Raw genomic sequence first — 13,452 nt, 5'->3', positions numbered from 1 at the left:
AGAGACCGGCTCTGGGTTGGTACCCAAGAATCTGCCTTTTTATTGTGCACCCCCCAGTGATTCTGATGAGGTGATCCCCGCCTACACTTTGAGAAACAGTGAGAGGAAGGGCCTCTTTCTCACGCCTTTCTGTAGAGCAGCTAATTCCCTCCCTCATCGCTCTTTGACGGTCCTCAGAGATGAGATGACTTTGAGAGGCACCTCTCGCTTCCCCCACTCTTCGGCCTAGTGTGAAGATCCCACATGCAGGGACCTTTGGTTTGAAATGAGCCAGTTCAGCTCATGCTTTCCAAGAATTTGATAGAAACCAAATTACACAAAGAATGTTTCAAGGAAATCTCCAAATCTAAGGATGCTAGTTATACCGAGAGTAACAAAAAAGAGAAGATTGTGTCCTTAAAGAACACAAGTTACTTATTTGCGCTGCATTGATGTTTTGGGATAACAATAGAACAAGGTCTGGTTGTATCTTGCCCTGTGTGTGTGTGTTTTTAAAATTTCCAATCCGCGTGTCAGTGTTTTTCTATACAATGTACACAATGTCAACTGCAGCATCTTAAATGTTTGGCAGGACATTCATGCTCATGACATCACATGCCGAGAGGACAGGGAGGCCACTGTAGGGCTGGCCCCAGGGAGAGGCAGCATCAGTGCTGCCATTGAGATGTCCCCACAAAAGACTGTGTGACAGCCAGATGTGCAGCTTAATGGAGACTGAAGCAGAATTGTGGGTGGAGCATTGGCACATGCTGCTTATGGCTTGAATAGCAGCTCTTGAGGAATCTATATTTCTCTACCTCACGCAGAATCTCAGAGCTTGGGCTTTGTGGCCCTGTGGCCGGGGGAGGGAGTGGAGACAGAGGGACTTGTCACTGCTCCGTGCCCCATTGTTGAAATGAAAAACGTGGAAATGTTAAGGCATTTCTAGAGGACTGTGGAAGGTAAGAATTGCTTACACTTTACATCAAAATTACGTTCCAAATAGCAAAGAGCACCCAATTGTCACCGTCTGAGACTGTCTTTATTTCAAATGTTTTTTTTTTTATGTTGAGTTATACACAGCTTGCTTTTCAAACTGTAATGTGTGTACAGATCACCTGGGGATCTTGTTAAAATGCAGATTCTGAGTCCGCTGGTCTGGGCGGGGCCTGGGATTCCGTGTTTCTAACCAGCCCTCAGGGAATGCTGATGCCGTTGGTCTAGGCTCGCACCTGGAGTAATATATACTCATTAGAGGAAATTTGAACACTGCAGAAAATGCGAATAAGAAAATAAAAAAAAAATCCATCATTTCATCATTAGGCTAATTTCTTTTGTATCTATTTTTCATCATTTTATTGTAAAACAAAACCTCTAACATACTTTACATATAGTTTTGTAACCTGCTCTTTAGAAAAGCTTAATAGGTAGAGAACATTTTCTTATATCACTAAGTGTTTTTCTATAACAAGATTTTTAATATCTGCAGAATATTCCATCATTTGGAAGTCCCATAATTTATTCAATGAGTTCCCAAGAACATCTTGGCTCCTTTCTAATTTCTTCTAAGTAATTTTACCATGCCCATCCTCACAGGAAAATCTTTGCCCATACACATGATGACCGCTTTAGGATAAATTCCTAGAAAGGAATTGCTGGATCACATAGTCCAGAGATGGTTTTAAGAACAGTTTATTTTTTTGGGAGGGGGTGCCTACCTTCCTCGAGCTCTTGCAATAGAATGCAGTATATCTAATGTGTTATTCTTTGGAGATTATTTGGAATATTTAAAACTTCAGTTATGTTGATATAGAATTATAGAAGAAAATACTCGTAATAAACTGTCAATGAAAAAATTCCAAAAGTATTTAGGATAGGAGAAAAGATGTGAGTAGGGGAGGCTGGGGTCTGAAGTTCAGCCTGCCCTACATTGCATTTCTGCTTCAGTTGACCCTGGTCCACAGGAAACAGGAGCGTTTCTCTTCAGGAGACCTCGTGCTGGGGGTGCTCTCATTCCAGAGCCCTGGTTAGGAATGGGAAGCTCTGGGGTGTTGTTAGCCACATCATTGTTCTTTATTTTATTTGCTCCCATCATAATCTACTAAGTGTCGTCTATGGAGACAAAAAGAAAGCAGGGTAAAAAAAATCACTTGCCCTTTTCCAAAGCATTCTAGACATTGTTAATCCTATAGTTATGCAAGGAAGGAAATTTGCCTGGGTTCTCTTGCTGCCTGGTCTTGTTTATTTAGATTTCAACAAAGGGTCAGGAAAATGCGTGTAAAGGAGAGCTTCTAGAGGCGTGAGAAGGCCCAGGACTGTTGGAGATGAGAGCATTTATACTACAGGGCAGCCAGGGGCCTTCTCTTGGTTATTCTTGGTCTCCATGAACACAGCAGAAACTTCCTAGCATACAATTAGTAGATGTCACTTGTATACTCCAGCCCACAGGCTGACCTGGGGGTGCTGCCCTTCCCTTCAGTTCTGGGTTATGCCAAACCCTTCCTCCCTCTCCTCGGCCTTTCCCAAACCATAGCACGGCTCAGATTTGCCTCAGTCACAAACTGTCTAAGCAAGAATCTCAAGCCATTCCACTCATTACTTCTAAAGTATGCTATGGGGATCACCAGGACAAGACTCATTCAGTGAAATGGAGATTTGTGGGTCCTACCCCAGACCCATGGAGACAGTGTCTGGGGGCAGAGCCTGGGAATCTGCATTTTAAATTGCTCCCCAGGTGATTCTCATGCACGCTAAAGTTTGAGAATCATTGAAAAAAGTTCAATGAATGTGGGTACTGGAAGAGACCATTGCAGAAAGATTATCTGATCAGACGCAGAAACTAGCAGCCAGAAAGGTCAGGAGATTTGCCCAAGACCATATTTCTAGAGAGTTATTTCCTATTCCCCAGAACTCTATAAAATGATGGGGCTGTGGTGGGGGAACTGCTGCTTCTTTGAACTAGCCCTCCAGCAGAAAGAGAGCCTTCCTTGTCTTCCATGACCCATCCTCCCTGTCTTGGGGTGAGCATCCAACTCGGGCTGGGCCAATCGTGGTAGCTCACTGCCCTGAGAGGACAGGGACTGGCCCAGGTGGCTGGCAGTTCATCCAAACTGGACAAGGCAGAGCCCATCCTTTATTGGAGCTGCAAGTCAGAGCACATTCCTCTCTGATAACAAAACTGGGAAGATGTGAGCCTGGAAGCTCTTGGCAGCTGTGGTTCCAGCCTCGTGGAAAAAGTGAGTCTGGGAAAAAGAGGCCAAATGCAGAGGGACGTAGAGACAAAAGAACAGAGAAAGGGCTTTCTGGTATATGGGGGCCTGGTTCCATCGTTTCAGAGGCCAGCTTCACAAATGGTTACACAAACCGATATCCTCACTCACCCCTTTACTTTTCCTTATAGAGTTCTGTCAATTACAGTCAAAAGAATTCTACTAGGAGGAGACTCTAGTTATAGACGTGGCTCCCACAGTGTCCTCATCAGTTTTCTCCTCTTCCTCAGGGGCATCGCACTTTCTCTTTCACTAGCTGCTGGGTCTGAATGGGACCCTGACCCTCCTCTCTTGCCACAATGAAAAGTCCAGAAGATGGATGTATGATCCAAACCAGGCCAATAAAGTTCTCTCCTGGCATTTTTCAAACTGAAACTGAGAGGAGACCTTTCTTCTTCAGTTAGGAGAGCTTCCAGTATCCGTGGTGTCCGTCAACCTTGTGAAGAAGCTTATCTGTAGGAAGGGAAAGGAACAGCAGAAATAAGATACGGAGAGCAGGAAGCCCAACAACATTCAGGTCTCAGGTTCTAGGTGACCTGGGAGCCAGCGCCATTGTTTTTGGTCAAAAGTAGTCTGAGCTGGGCCACTGTCACTTTTAATCAAAAAAGTCCTCTCTAATAGAGGTCCCCTTTGACCATTTGGTTTAGACCTCTAGCCTGAGGCAGTTTCATTCTTGGGTTGCTGCTTATGGTAAATTTATGCAGAGCAGAAGGCTGAGGTTTCATCACTAATGTTTATCCTAACTGAAACCCATAGACATGCTCCTCACCTCTACCACCGGTGTCCCCCGACCTCCCACCATATACTAGCTGCTAAGACAGGATTCAGGAAAACTGAAACCACCTTGGGACTGCAAGCAGAGAGAATTTAATACAGGGAATTGGTTGCAGTTACTGGAAGAGCTGAAAAGCCAAACAGGATGATGAAGTAACCCAGAGTTTGGCAATAGCAAGAAGCCAATATCAGGCAATAGAGAGGCAATGGAAGAAAGCCATGTGTCTAGAACTCAGAAACTGGGGTCAATTGGTGGGAACTGGGACTATGGTGGGGCTGCCTGCTGAGGGCTGAGACCAAAGAGGGAGGGGCTGTCCTGTGGGATCTGGAATCATGGAGGATACTCAGCCCCTGCTGAGGAAGCCACCCAAAGCAGAGCAAAAGAGGGAGAAATACCCTGGTTTCTCCCCTCCTCCTACCTTCCAGTGTTCTGTCAGTGCCTCCCTTTGGCTGAACTAGCCGGAAGGCAGCCAGAGGTCAAGGTAGCCTGGGAAATGTGGATAGAAGAGTAACAGAAGGGCAGGAAATGATTCTCAGAGCAGTTAAGTCTGAATATGGCAGAGCAGATCCAAGTAGGAAGTCTCAAAATCTGGTAGCTGCCCAGGCCTCAAGAAGGAGGGAGGTGGGGCAGAGGATGGGCACTCTCTGACAGCCTGCTGGGGAGTACCTCACAAATAAGTACTTCTGGACTTGTTTAGGACATTGATTCAAAGCTGATTCCCAGTCCAATATGGCGGCACCCATTTCACAGTGGTTGTGAACTGTGAGTTCGCCAAGTTCCAGGAATTACTCAAGGTGATGAGGATGATTGAGGAGAGAATAGTATGTGAATTAAACACTACAGTTCCAACAAATTCACTTGCAGGGAAATTCACGCCAGTGAAACCTGTAAACAACTTTATGAGTCTTTGATGGCAGCTCGTGCAAGTAGGAGTAGAGTCATAAAAAACCATATAGCTCAGACCTCATCAGTAGTAAAAATCCTCCAAGAAAAGAATTTGGACGATTTAACATTATTAAAGCAACTTTGAAAAGAACAGACAAAGTTGGAACTGATGCAGTCAGAACTGAATGTTGAAGAAGTGGTAAATGACAAGAGCTGGAAGGTGTGTAATGAACACTGCCAAATTCACGTCAAATCTCCAAAGAATTAATAAAGAGATACTTTCGTTTTTTTAAAGGACCCGGTCACCTCCTAAGAGCTAAGCGTGGCAGACATCAAGGAGGCAGGCTTCCTAGGATGGTTTCTGAGCCAACAGTCCAAGACCTTTTGTTGGTTTCAGTCCCACTTAGCCAAGACCCCAAATATGAATAATTCTGATAATTATGGAGAAATCGAGTGCTATTTTATACTGATTCTGTAAAAAAAGTTTTCTAACTATTAAAATAATTTTCTGAAAAGCAAATAAACAAAACAGAAACCAAAAAAAATCAAAAGTGATCCCCAAATGTACCTTCCTCACTGGCATGGGTTATGCTTTCGGGTGCACTCAGGACGTCTGACGCTTCTACTGCTCGGATTCAGAGATGACCCTGCTTCTCTTCCTGGGCTCCCCGCAGCCAAAACCAGAACCTGGGTTCTGGACCACTTCCTTTCCCATTGATGCTACCTTGGCTGTTGCCCCTGGTGCCTTTCTCTTCTCCATTCTCACTGTCTCCTTATTGCCTCAAGACCGCATCATCTCCTTCCTGGATGACTTCTCCTTCTCCTCCTTCCAGTCCACCTTCTGCTTCATCAGTACACAAATCTCAACATGTGTTTCCTTGGCTTGACATCCTTTGATGTGTCCCCTTTACTCTCAGGATAAAGTGCAAATGACTTAGCTTGGCATGCAAGGCTTGCCATGCCAGCCATGTGTTAGCCACCAGCTATAAAAAGGAAGCACAAAGACAGTCCCAGCTCTCAAATACCTCACAGATAGTGAGGTAGGCAGGCAGTTCACAAATAATGATGCTGTTGGCTTCTTATCATGGCCATCTTTAATCTGCTTTGGAAAGTTACCCACAACTGAGTGGGGAAAATAAAATACCAGCAGAAGCACATTATCACACAGATTAAAGATAAGAGTTTACAGGGGCCAGCCCAGTGGCCAAGTGATTAAGTTCGTGTGCTCTGCTTGGGCAGCCCAGGGTTTTGCCAGTTTGAATCCTGGGCGCGGACATGGCACCGCTCGTCAGGCCATGTTGAAGCGGCATCCCACATGTCACAACTAGAAGGACCCACAACTGAAAATACCAACTATGTAGTGGGGGGTTTTAGAGAAAAAGGAAAAAAAAATCTAAAAAAAAAGGTAAGAGTTTACAGAATACTTGAAGTACAAAGGCAGACTGACTAGGTCTTTCCTCAGCTTTGCCCCTTTTTTTATGGGTATTGAAAGTCAGCCAGTCCCTAAACTCCTTGAGGTCTATTGATTTAATTATGAGCAAAACAGGGAGGAATTGGCAGAAAAGTCCCTTCTCCGGGCTTCTGCCGGACATCCTGCTGAGACCTCCCGCAAGGGAGCACTTGGTTTCTTCTTAGGGCTGGAATTTAGTTGAAGGCGTACATCTTTTGCTTCTCTGAATGATTCAAAAACTTCCTCCCCAGGTGTGAGAGCTCAACTTTTCCTGTGCCAGTGAAACAAAACAGAACAGAATCAGCTGGCACTCACACAGACATAAAATGCGTGACCAGGTACAGTTGGCAGAGCGCGGTGGAGACTTGAAGCGGTGACCCTCACGCTGGGGACTGTAGATGGTCTGAGAGTGCTGAACTGCTCAGAAAAAAGCATGAAGAATAATGTTTCTTTTCATAGTTGATTAAAGAACAAACAAACAATAAAAACAAAAATCTAGGCGTTTATCGAGTGACTAATTTTGGTGACACACCATCACACATTTCATGAAATCTGTTTCGTGAACTGTAAAAGTTTGGCAGACTACCGTCTTGGCCAGTATGGTGGCTCCGCCTCACAAAGCCCTCAGGGACCCCAGCTCCTTCCAACTCGCTGCTTCCCCAGCCCTAGAAGGTGGCTCTTGACCTCATGGTCCAAGATGGCAGCATCTACATTGTAGGTGGAGAAAGGATCAAAGAAAAGGGGCAGAGGCCCACGCCCACCAGGTCCTGGGATAGATCCCGGAAGCTGCCACAGGAATCTGCTTGCAGGAAGTCACACCGCCATTCCTCGCTGCAAGAGAGGCTGGGAAATACAGTCTTTATTAGGGCTGGCCGCATAATTTGTGGTGCCAGTGTAAAACAAACATGTGGAGCTTTTACAAAAAGCAGGAAAAAGGTGTTATGAAAGATACTAAAACATAAAGCTTTTTCCTTTTTCCATGGTCTCTCTTTTGACTTGTCATAGAGGTGGGTTTTTTTTTTTGCTATTAATGTTGTTCTAAGTAAAGACAAAGTTTTAAATTACTGGAGTAAATTTTACCATTCTTCTTTATATTGTGCAATGTCTATTTTAAATGCAAGTATAAGACTGTTTCACTTTTTTGCAGAAATACCAAACTTCCACAGTTTGTATTTGGTAGCTCATACAGGTATTAGTATTTAATTCTTATTAGAATAGTGGAAACATTGTGTAAAATTAATTCTTTCTTTTTTTTGGTGAGGAAGATTGGTCCTGAGCTGACATCTGTGTCTTCCTCCATTTTGTATGTGGAATGCCACCACAGCATGGCTTGATGAACAGTGTGTAGGTCTGCACTGGGGATCTGAACCCGTGAGCCCCAGGCTGCCAAAGTGGAATGTACAAACTTAACCACCATGCCACCAGGCCGGCCCCTAATTCAATTGTTTTTTATTTTATTTCTTGATATGCATTACAATGATGATGTAGAAGGAAAGGGAAAGATAAGATAGTACTTTTTCATTTCAGACCTTCCTTACTCATCAGTAAGCTAAAGGTAGAGGGTGTTGGGAGATTGAAGCAAGTTGTGGTTTGAATAGTAAATGTGGCCTCTGGGGACTCTCAGTGCACCTGCTTACTTAGTGTCTTAGTCTGTTTGGGCTGTTATGACAAAATAACACAGACTGGGCACCTTATAAACAACAGAAATTTATTTCTTATAGTTCTGGATGCTGGAAGTCTAAGATCAAGGTGCAGCGTAGTCGCATTCAGGTGAGGGCCTTCTTCCTGGTTCGTAGCTGGCGTGCTCTTGCTGTGTCCTCTCACGGTGGAAGCGCTGAGGGAGCTCTGTGGTCCTCCTTTACAAAAGCATGAATCTCATTCCTGGAGCTCCACCCTCGTGACCTAAGTACCTCCCAAAGGGCCCACCTCCTAATACCATCACTTGTGGGGATTAGGATTTCAACATATGGATTTTGGGGGGATACAAACGTTCAGCCCATGGCACTCAGTCATAGACGTAACCCACACTTACCCTTGGGCTTGCTTTGAATCTTGATGAGCTCCCACATCATGGGTCTACCAGAATTCCGTGCTCATGGGGCATAGTGAACGCTTTATGCAAGTAGGGTGGCAAGAAATGGTGGACATGTTTCTTATTAGAATGGTATTGCATGTATTTTCTCTGTTCACACGTGTGCTCCCTTGTCCCATTAGACTTCCCTTACAAAACACAAGTTCAATGATAAAATTATTAAGAATTTCAAAATGGCAGAGAATTAAACCAAGTTCATGGTCCTTCTGCTGTGAGGGCTGTGAGACTACACAGGTCACATGTCCGTGTTGCCAGCCCTGGGCTTTATTCTAGCTGGCTATGTGCCTGTATGAAAAAGAGAATGAATTTTGAGGGAAACTTGTAGCCTATGTCTTATCTTCTAACAATCCTGTGAGGAGGGTATCTGTCTTAGTCAGTTTGAACTGCTGTAAGTAAATACCCTAGACTGAGTGGCTTAAATAATAACCATTTATTTCTCACAGTTCTGGAGGCTGAGAGGTCTAAGATGAAGGTGCCGGCAGCTCCAGTGTCTGGTGAGAGCTCCCTTCCTGGTTTGCAGATGGTGCCTTCTTGCTTTATCCTCAAATGGTGGAAAGAGAGAGCGAGCAAGAGCTCTAGTCCTTTTTCTTTTTCTTATAAAGACACAAATTCCATCATGGGGGCTCCACCCTCATGACCTCATCTAAACCCAAATACCTCCAAAAACCCCGCCTCCAAATGCTGTCCCGTTGGAGGACTATGGTTTCAGCATATGAATGTTGGGCAGAGAAACATTCAGTCCATTCAGCTATGAGCATCATCCCTTTTTTCCATGTGCAGAACCCAGGGCTCAGAGATATGAAGTCCTGAGGCAAGGCCACAGAATTAGTATCAGTGTCAAGATTTGAGCTCATGTCTTCCAATGCTAAGGCCAGTTCACATCCTGCTGCAGCATACTTGGAGTTTACGAAATCAAACTAAATCAAGTGTAACAAAATATGATAGAATGAAAATGTCAAAAATAAGTATCTTTCTCATAGGCTATTAAAGATAAACATACCTTTTTTATTTTTTAATAATTTTATTTTATTTAAAATAGTAACATAGAGTGCACCATACACGTATTTGTCCATTTAATTCTTACAACAATTCCATGAGTTAGAGGCTATCATATACCCATTTTACAGATGAGGAAACAGATGCATGGGAGGTTAAGTAAATTGTCTAAGGTTCCACAGCCAAGATTATAACCCTTGCAGGTCTGACTGTAAAGGATTAACCACCCAAAGTATTAACCACCACTCTACCTTCAAGTGGGGTTTATTCCATAAGAAAATGAGATGAGTTACTATGGAAAGCCTTTTAATGAAAGGACAGTTTCAAAATTAGCATAATTCTTTCACATAAATAATCTCCCAATTAAGAATGTTAGTTTAGGACTAGGGTTAAATTCTGGGCCTGTTAGTCTTCAAGACAAATATTCTTAGGAAGGGATCCTTTATCTGTAGTCAGTTGGAAAATAAAGGGAACTCAAGCTTCTGTGTGGTATAAGGGCTATTGAACATTTGTATCTCTGGAAAGAGGAAGGGTAGACTCATATTCTCCACCACTCCACAAATAGATTTTCAGGAAACAAATGGAATTAGCTACTGAAGGCAGTAACCTCTCACGTAGCCTTTGACGTCCAGATGAACGACAGAGATCACAATCTGTATGTAAAAAGTAGTCGTGTGAGAGTGCCTTTCACTGGGTCTGCTCCACTGCGGTCCACTTCTTAGCAATTCCCAGTGGTGTTAAGGTGGGGGGATGGACAGTGTTCAGACTGTGGGCTGAGTTTGCAAACAAATGCCAAAAAGAGTGAGCACACTTTGTTTTTAGCAAAGACATCATTGGGTGGGAAAATCTTCAGAGTATCAGTCATTCAATAAAGCCTCCTTAGGAAAACAATGTTGTGATTTTTCAGAGAGCCCTTTTGAAGTTAACCAGTCTGGGCCTAAAGCTGGAAAATAGTAGAAGAGGTACTCTAGGTCTTCCTGGGCTACTTGCAATTTGATTGATTTTGTTAAAAAAATATATTTGGCTTCAGGATGGAAAAGAGGGAGCCAGGGTTCTGATTTCTCAGTCATGTACTTTCCCTCGGGGCCGGAGGAGTGGGGGCAGTGCCAAGACCTAGGGGGGTGTCACAGACTCTCTCCGTGTATCAGGATTTGGAATTTCCGATGTCATGGTAAGAATAAAGGAACCTTGCTCTGTGTGGGGCTGGGCTAGCGGCAGCGCTTCCTCATGGAGAGGAGTGGGATGGTGTTCTCCTTGCAGTCCAGCTCCAAAGCCTGGAGTCTCCATTTAATAACCCTCTAGAGAGTTGTTCTCCACAAACACATCTGAACCCTCCTTGAGCCCATTTATGCTTCTGCTAGCACTGTCACTTGGAGTTAACCAGTTCCATGTGTTTACCGCCCATGGTGAAAGTCCTTTTCCCTTTTATCTGTCCTCAGATTGTCTCCTGTGAGCTGGTTGCCCTGTTCCATCAATAATTCATTTCGTTGCCGCCACGTTTTCTCACCTCATCTCATAGGTCAATAAACCGATTTCAGCACCTGAGAAGGAGCAGCTTTTGAGATGCAAATTTTGCTGAAGAAGATTGGGGAAATGTTGTGCAGCGACTGAAGATCCAGGTGCAGCAACAGGTGAATTAACTTCAAATGCATCCAGCTTCTAATCCGTTAAATGGAAACAAAAGCTCCGCAGAATTGGTGAGAAGAATACGAAACGTTTCAATCTCATTTTCAAAGCCTACATTGCTATATCGTGATAAGTGATAAAAATGCCTCTGATTTTCCTCTGTTCTTTTCACTGACTGGCTGGGCATTTTCAGGACACATAGTGGAATGTCATCATATTCATGAATTCAAATTAGTGACTTTTAGGAAAGATACTAGAATGTTCCTTTGTTGGGTCAAGTGAATTCATTTTTATTTAATGATTAGATCTTGAGAGTTTGCCAGAAAGTGCCACTAAACTTCAATGTATATTTCTTTTCTAATACATTTTCTTAGCTGGGTATACAATTCCATATTATTATCTTTTACTCAGTGGTCTAGTTTAAATTCTAGGGCACCAAAACTTTTAGAGAGGATTTCTTTCCCTTTGATTAATACAAAATAAACAGAACATGACCTACCTAAGAATTGTTATTTTCCCTTTTTGTGTCTTGCTTCACCTGCTATGCACAGGACTCAGGGGTGCTATTTTTATTTCTGCTATTAAGTCTTATAAAAAGATTTTCATTCTGCAAACTTTTATGAACTATCTCCCCTGTCTCTACATGTAAATTTACTTACTGATCTCTATAGATGAGCAACTCTATTAATGTATATGTGCAGTACAAAATGTATGCAAAAATAATAAAGAACGGGGAAAGTGAAATAATATTTTAATTCCATATTATTTATTTATGATGCAAACGCTTTTTCTTCTTTTTATATTACTAATAATATTTTAATGAAAGCAATGGGTTTGAACCTACTTCCTTATTTGATACTAAGATACAAACATTCGAAAGTTTGATTCTTAGTTCCGTCAGTTTTACTACTGGTTTTAACAGCTGTTTGGGCTGAAAAAAGACGCCTCATATGAACACGGAGAACCACGGAGAAGAACATCATTGACTGTCCTCCTCAATCCTTATACTCTTATTTCAACCTCCACCACCAATTTTGCAAAGATTTGTATTAAAATTTGGAGGTTCTTCACCTTCCTTGATGTCTTTCAGTTGTTTTTTTTTTCAAACTAATCAGATAGGTTACATTTTTATATTTTTAAAAATATGTTTGAAAATCCATAGAGGGGCCGGCCCGGTGGTGCAGTGGTTAAGTTCGCACGTTCTGCTTCTAGGTGGCCCGGGGTTCGCCGGTTCAGATCCTAGGTGCGGACATGGCACCACTTGGCACGCCATGCTGTGTTAGGTGTCCCACATATAAAGTAGAGGAAGATGGGCACGATGTTAGCTCAGGGCCAGGCTTCCTCAGCAAAAAGAGGAGGACCGGCAGTAGTTAGCTCAGAGCTAATCTTCCTCAAAAAAAAAAAAAAAAAGAAAATCCATAGAAACTTTTCATTTGTAAGATTTCTTAATCAGATTTAAAAATTTTAAATTTTCTATACGTACAGTAGGACCGTTTTTATAGTTGATACATATTATTTTCCGTAATAAAATCACATACATGTCCAAGTAGCTCTTTTCAAAATGATCTCTCCATTGTGCTATCTTCCTTTCAAAAGCAATTTCATTTCAATTGCTTTTTCATGAATTGTTACGGATTAACAACGTATATTTTGTTTTTAAATTCTTGGTAGGTGGCAAACTTTTGTACTTTTGGCTTCACTGTTTTTGCTGCATTGGCTATTTTACAGTTTCTTTGCATAATTTTTTTATTGAAATATAATTGACATACAACATTATATTAGTTTCAGGTGTACAACATAAGGATTTGATGTTTGCATATATTGTGAAATGATCGCCACAATCAGTTTAGTTAACATCCATCACCATAATTACAATGCTTTTTTTCTGGTGATGAGAGCTTTAAAGGTCTACTCTCTTAGTAACTTTCAAATATGCAATACAGTACTGTTAGCTGTAGTCACCATGCTGGACGTTATGTCTCCATGACTTGTTTATTTTGTAACTGGAAGGTTGTGCCTTTTGACTCCCTTCACCTGTTTCATCTGCTCCCCAGCCCCTGCTCTGGCAACTCCTGATCTGGCCTCTGTATCTTGCAGGAATCTCTAAAAATGACTCGCTCTTTCTGCGGTGTTAGGTTAGTAAAGAAAGATAATGCAATCCATAAATCCACTTAACTGGGTATTTTTAATCTACAAAATATCATAACTTGAATGAAACAGTGAGGGTGGCAAGGGGTTGCTGTCCACCCCTCCTCACGGAAGAGGACCCCTGCCCTCAGGAGCTCTTGAAGCCCCGGATGCCCACCCCTCCCTCAAAGGGAGGGTCTGATGAGTATGTGGCTCAGTATAATCCGTAATAAGCTCCACAATACAACGCAAA

General features: G+C 42.7%; 1 pseudogene; it reads left to right on the top strand.

Moving 5' to 3' along the window:
• Positions 1–4,739: 4,739 nt before the first annotated feature.
• LOC139045386 (protein MIX23 pseudogene) lies at positions 4,740–5,300 on the top strand (annotated as a pseudogene).
• Positions 5,301–13,452: the final 8,152 nt, after the last annotated feature.

Source organism: Equus asinus, chromosome 5 (assembly GCF_041296235.1).
Source record: "Equus asinus isolate D_3611 breed Donkey chromosome 5, EquAss-T2T_v2, whole genome shotgun sequence".
Lineage (NCBI taxonomy): Eukaryota > Metazoa > Chordata > Mammalia > Perissodactyla > Equidae > Equus > Equus asinus.
Note: the sequence above shows the minus strand (reverse complement) of the source record. Positions and strands in the feature narration are given on the sequence as shown.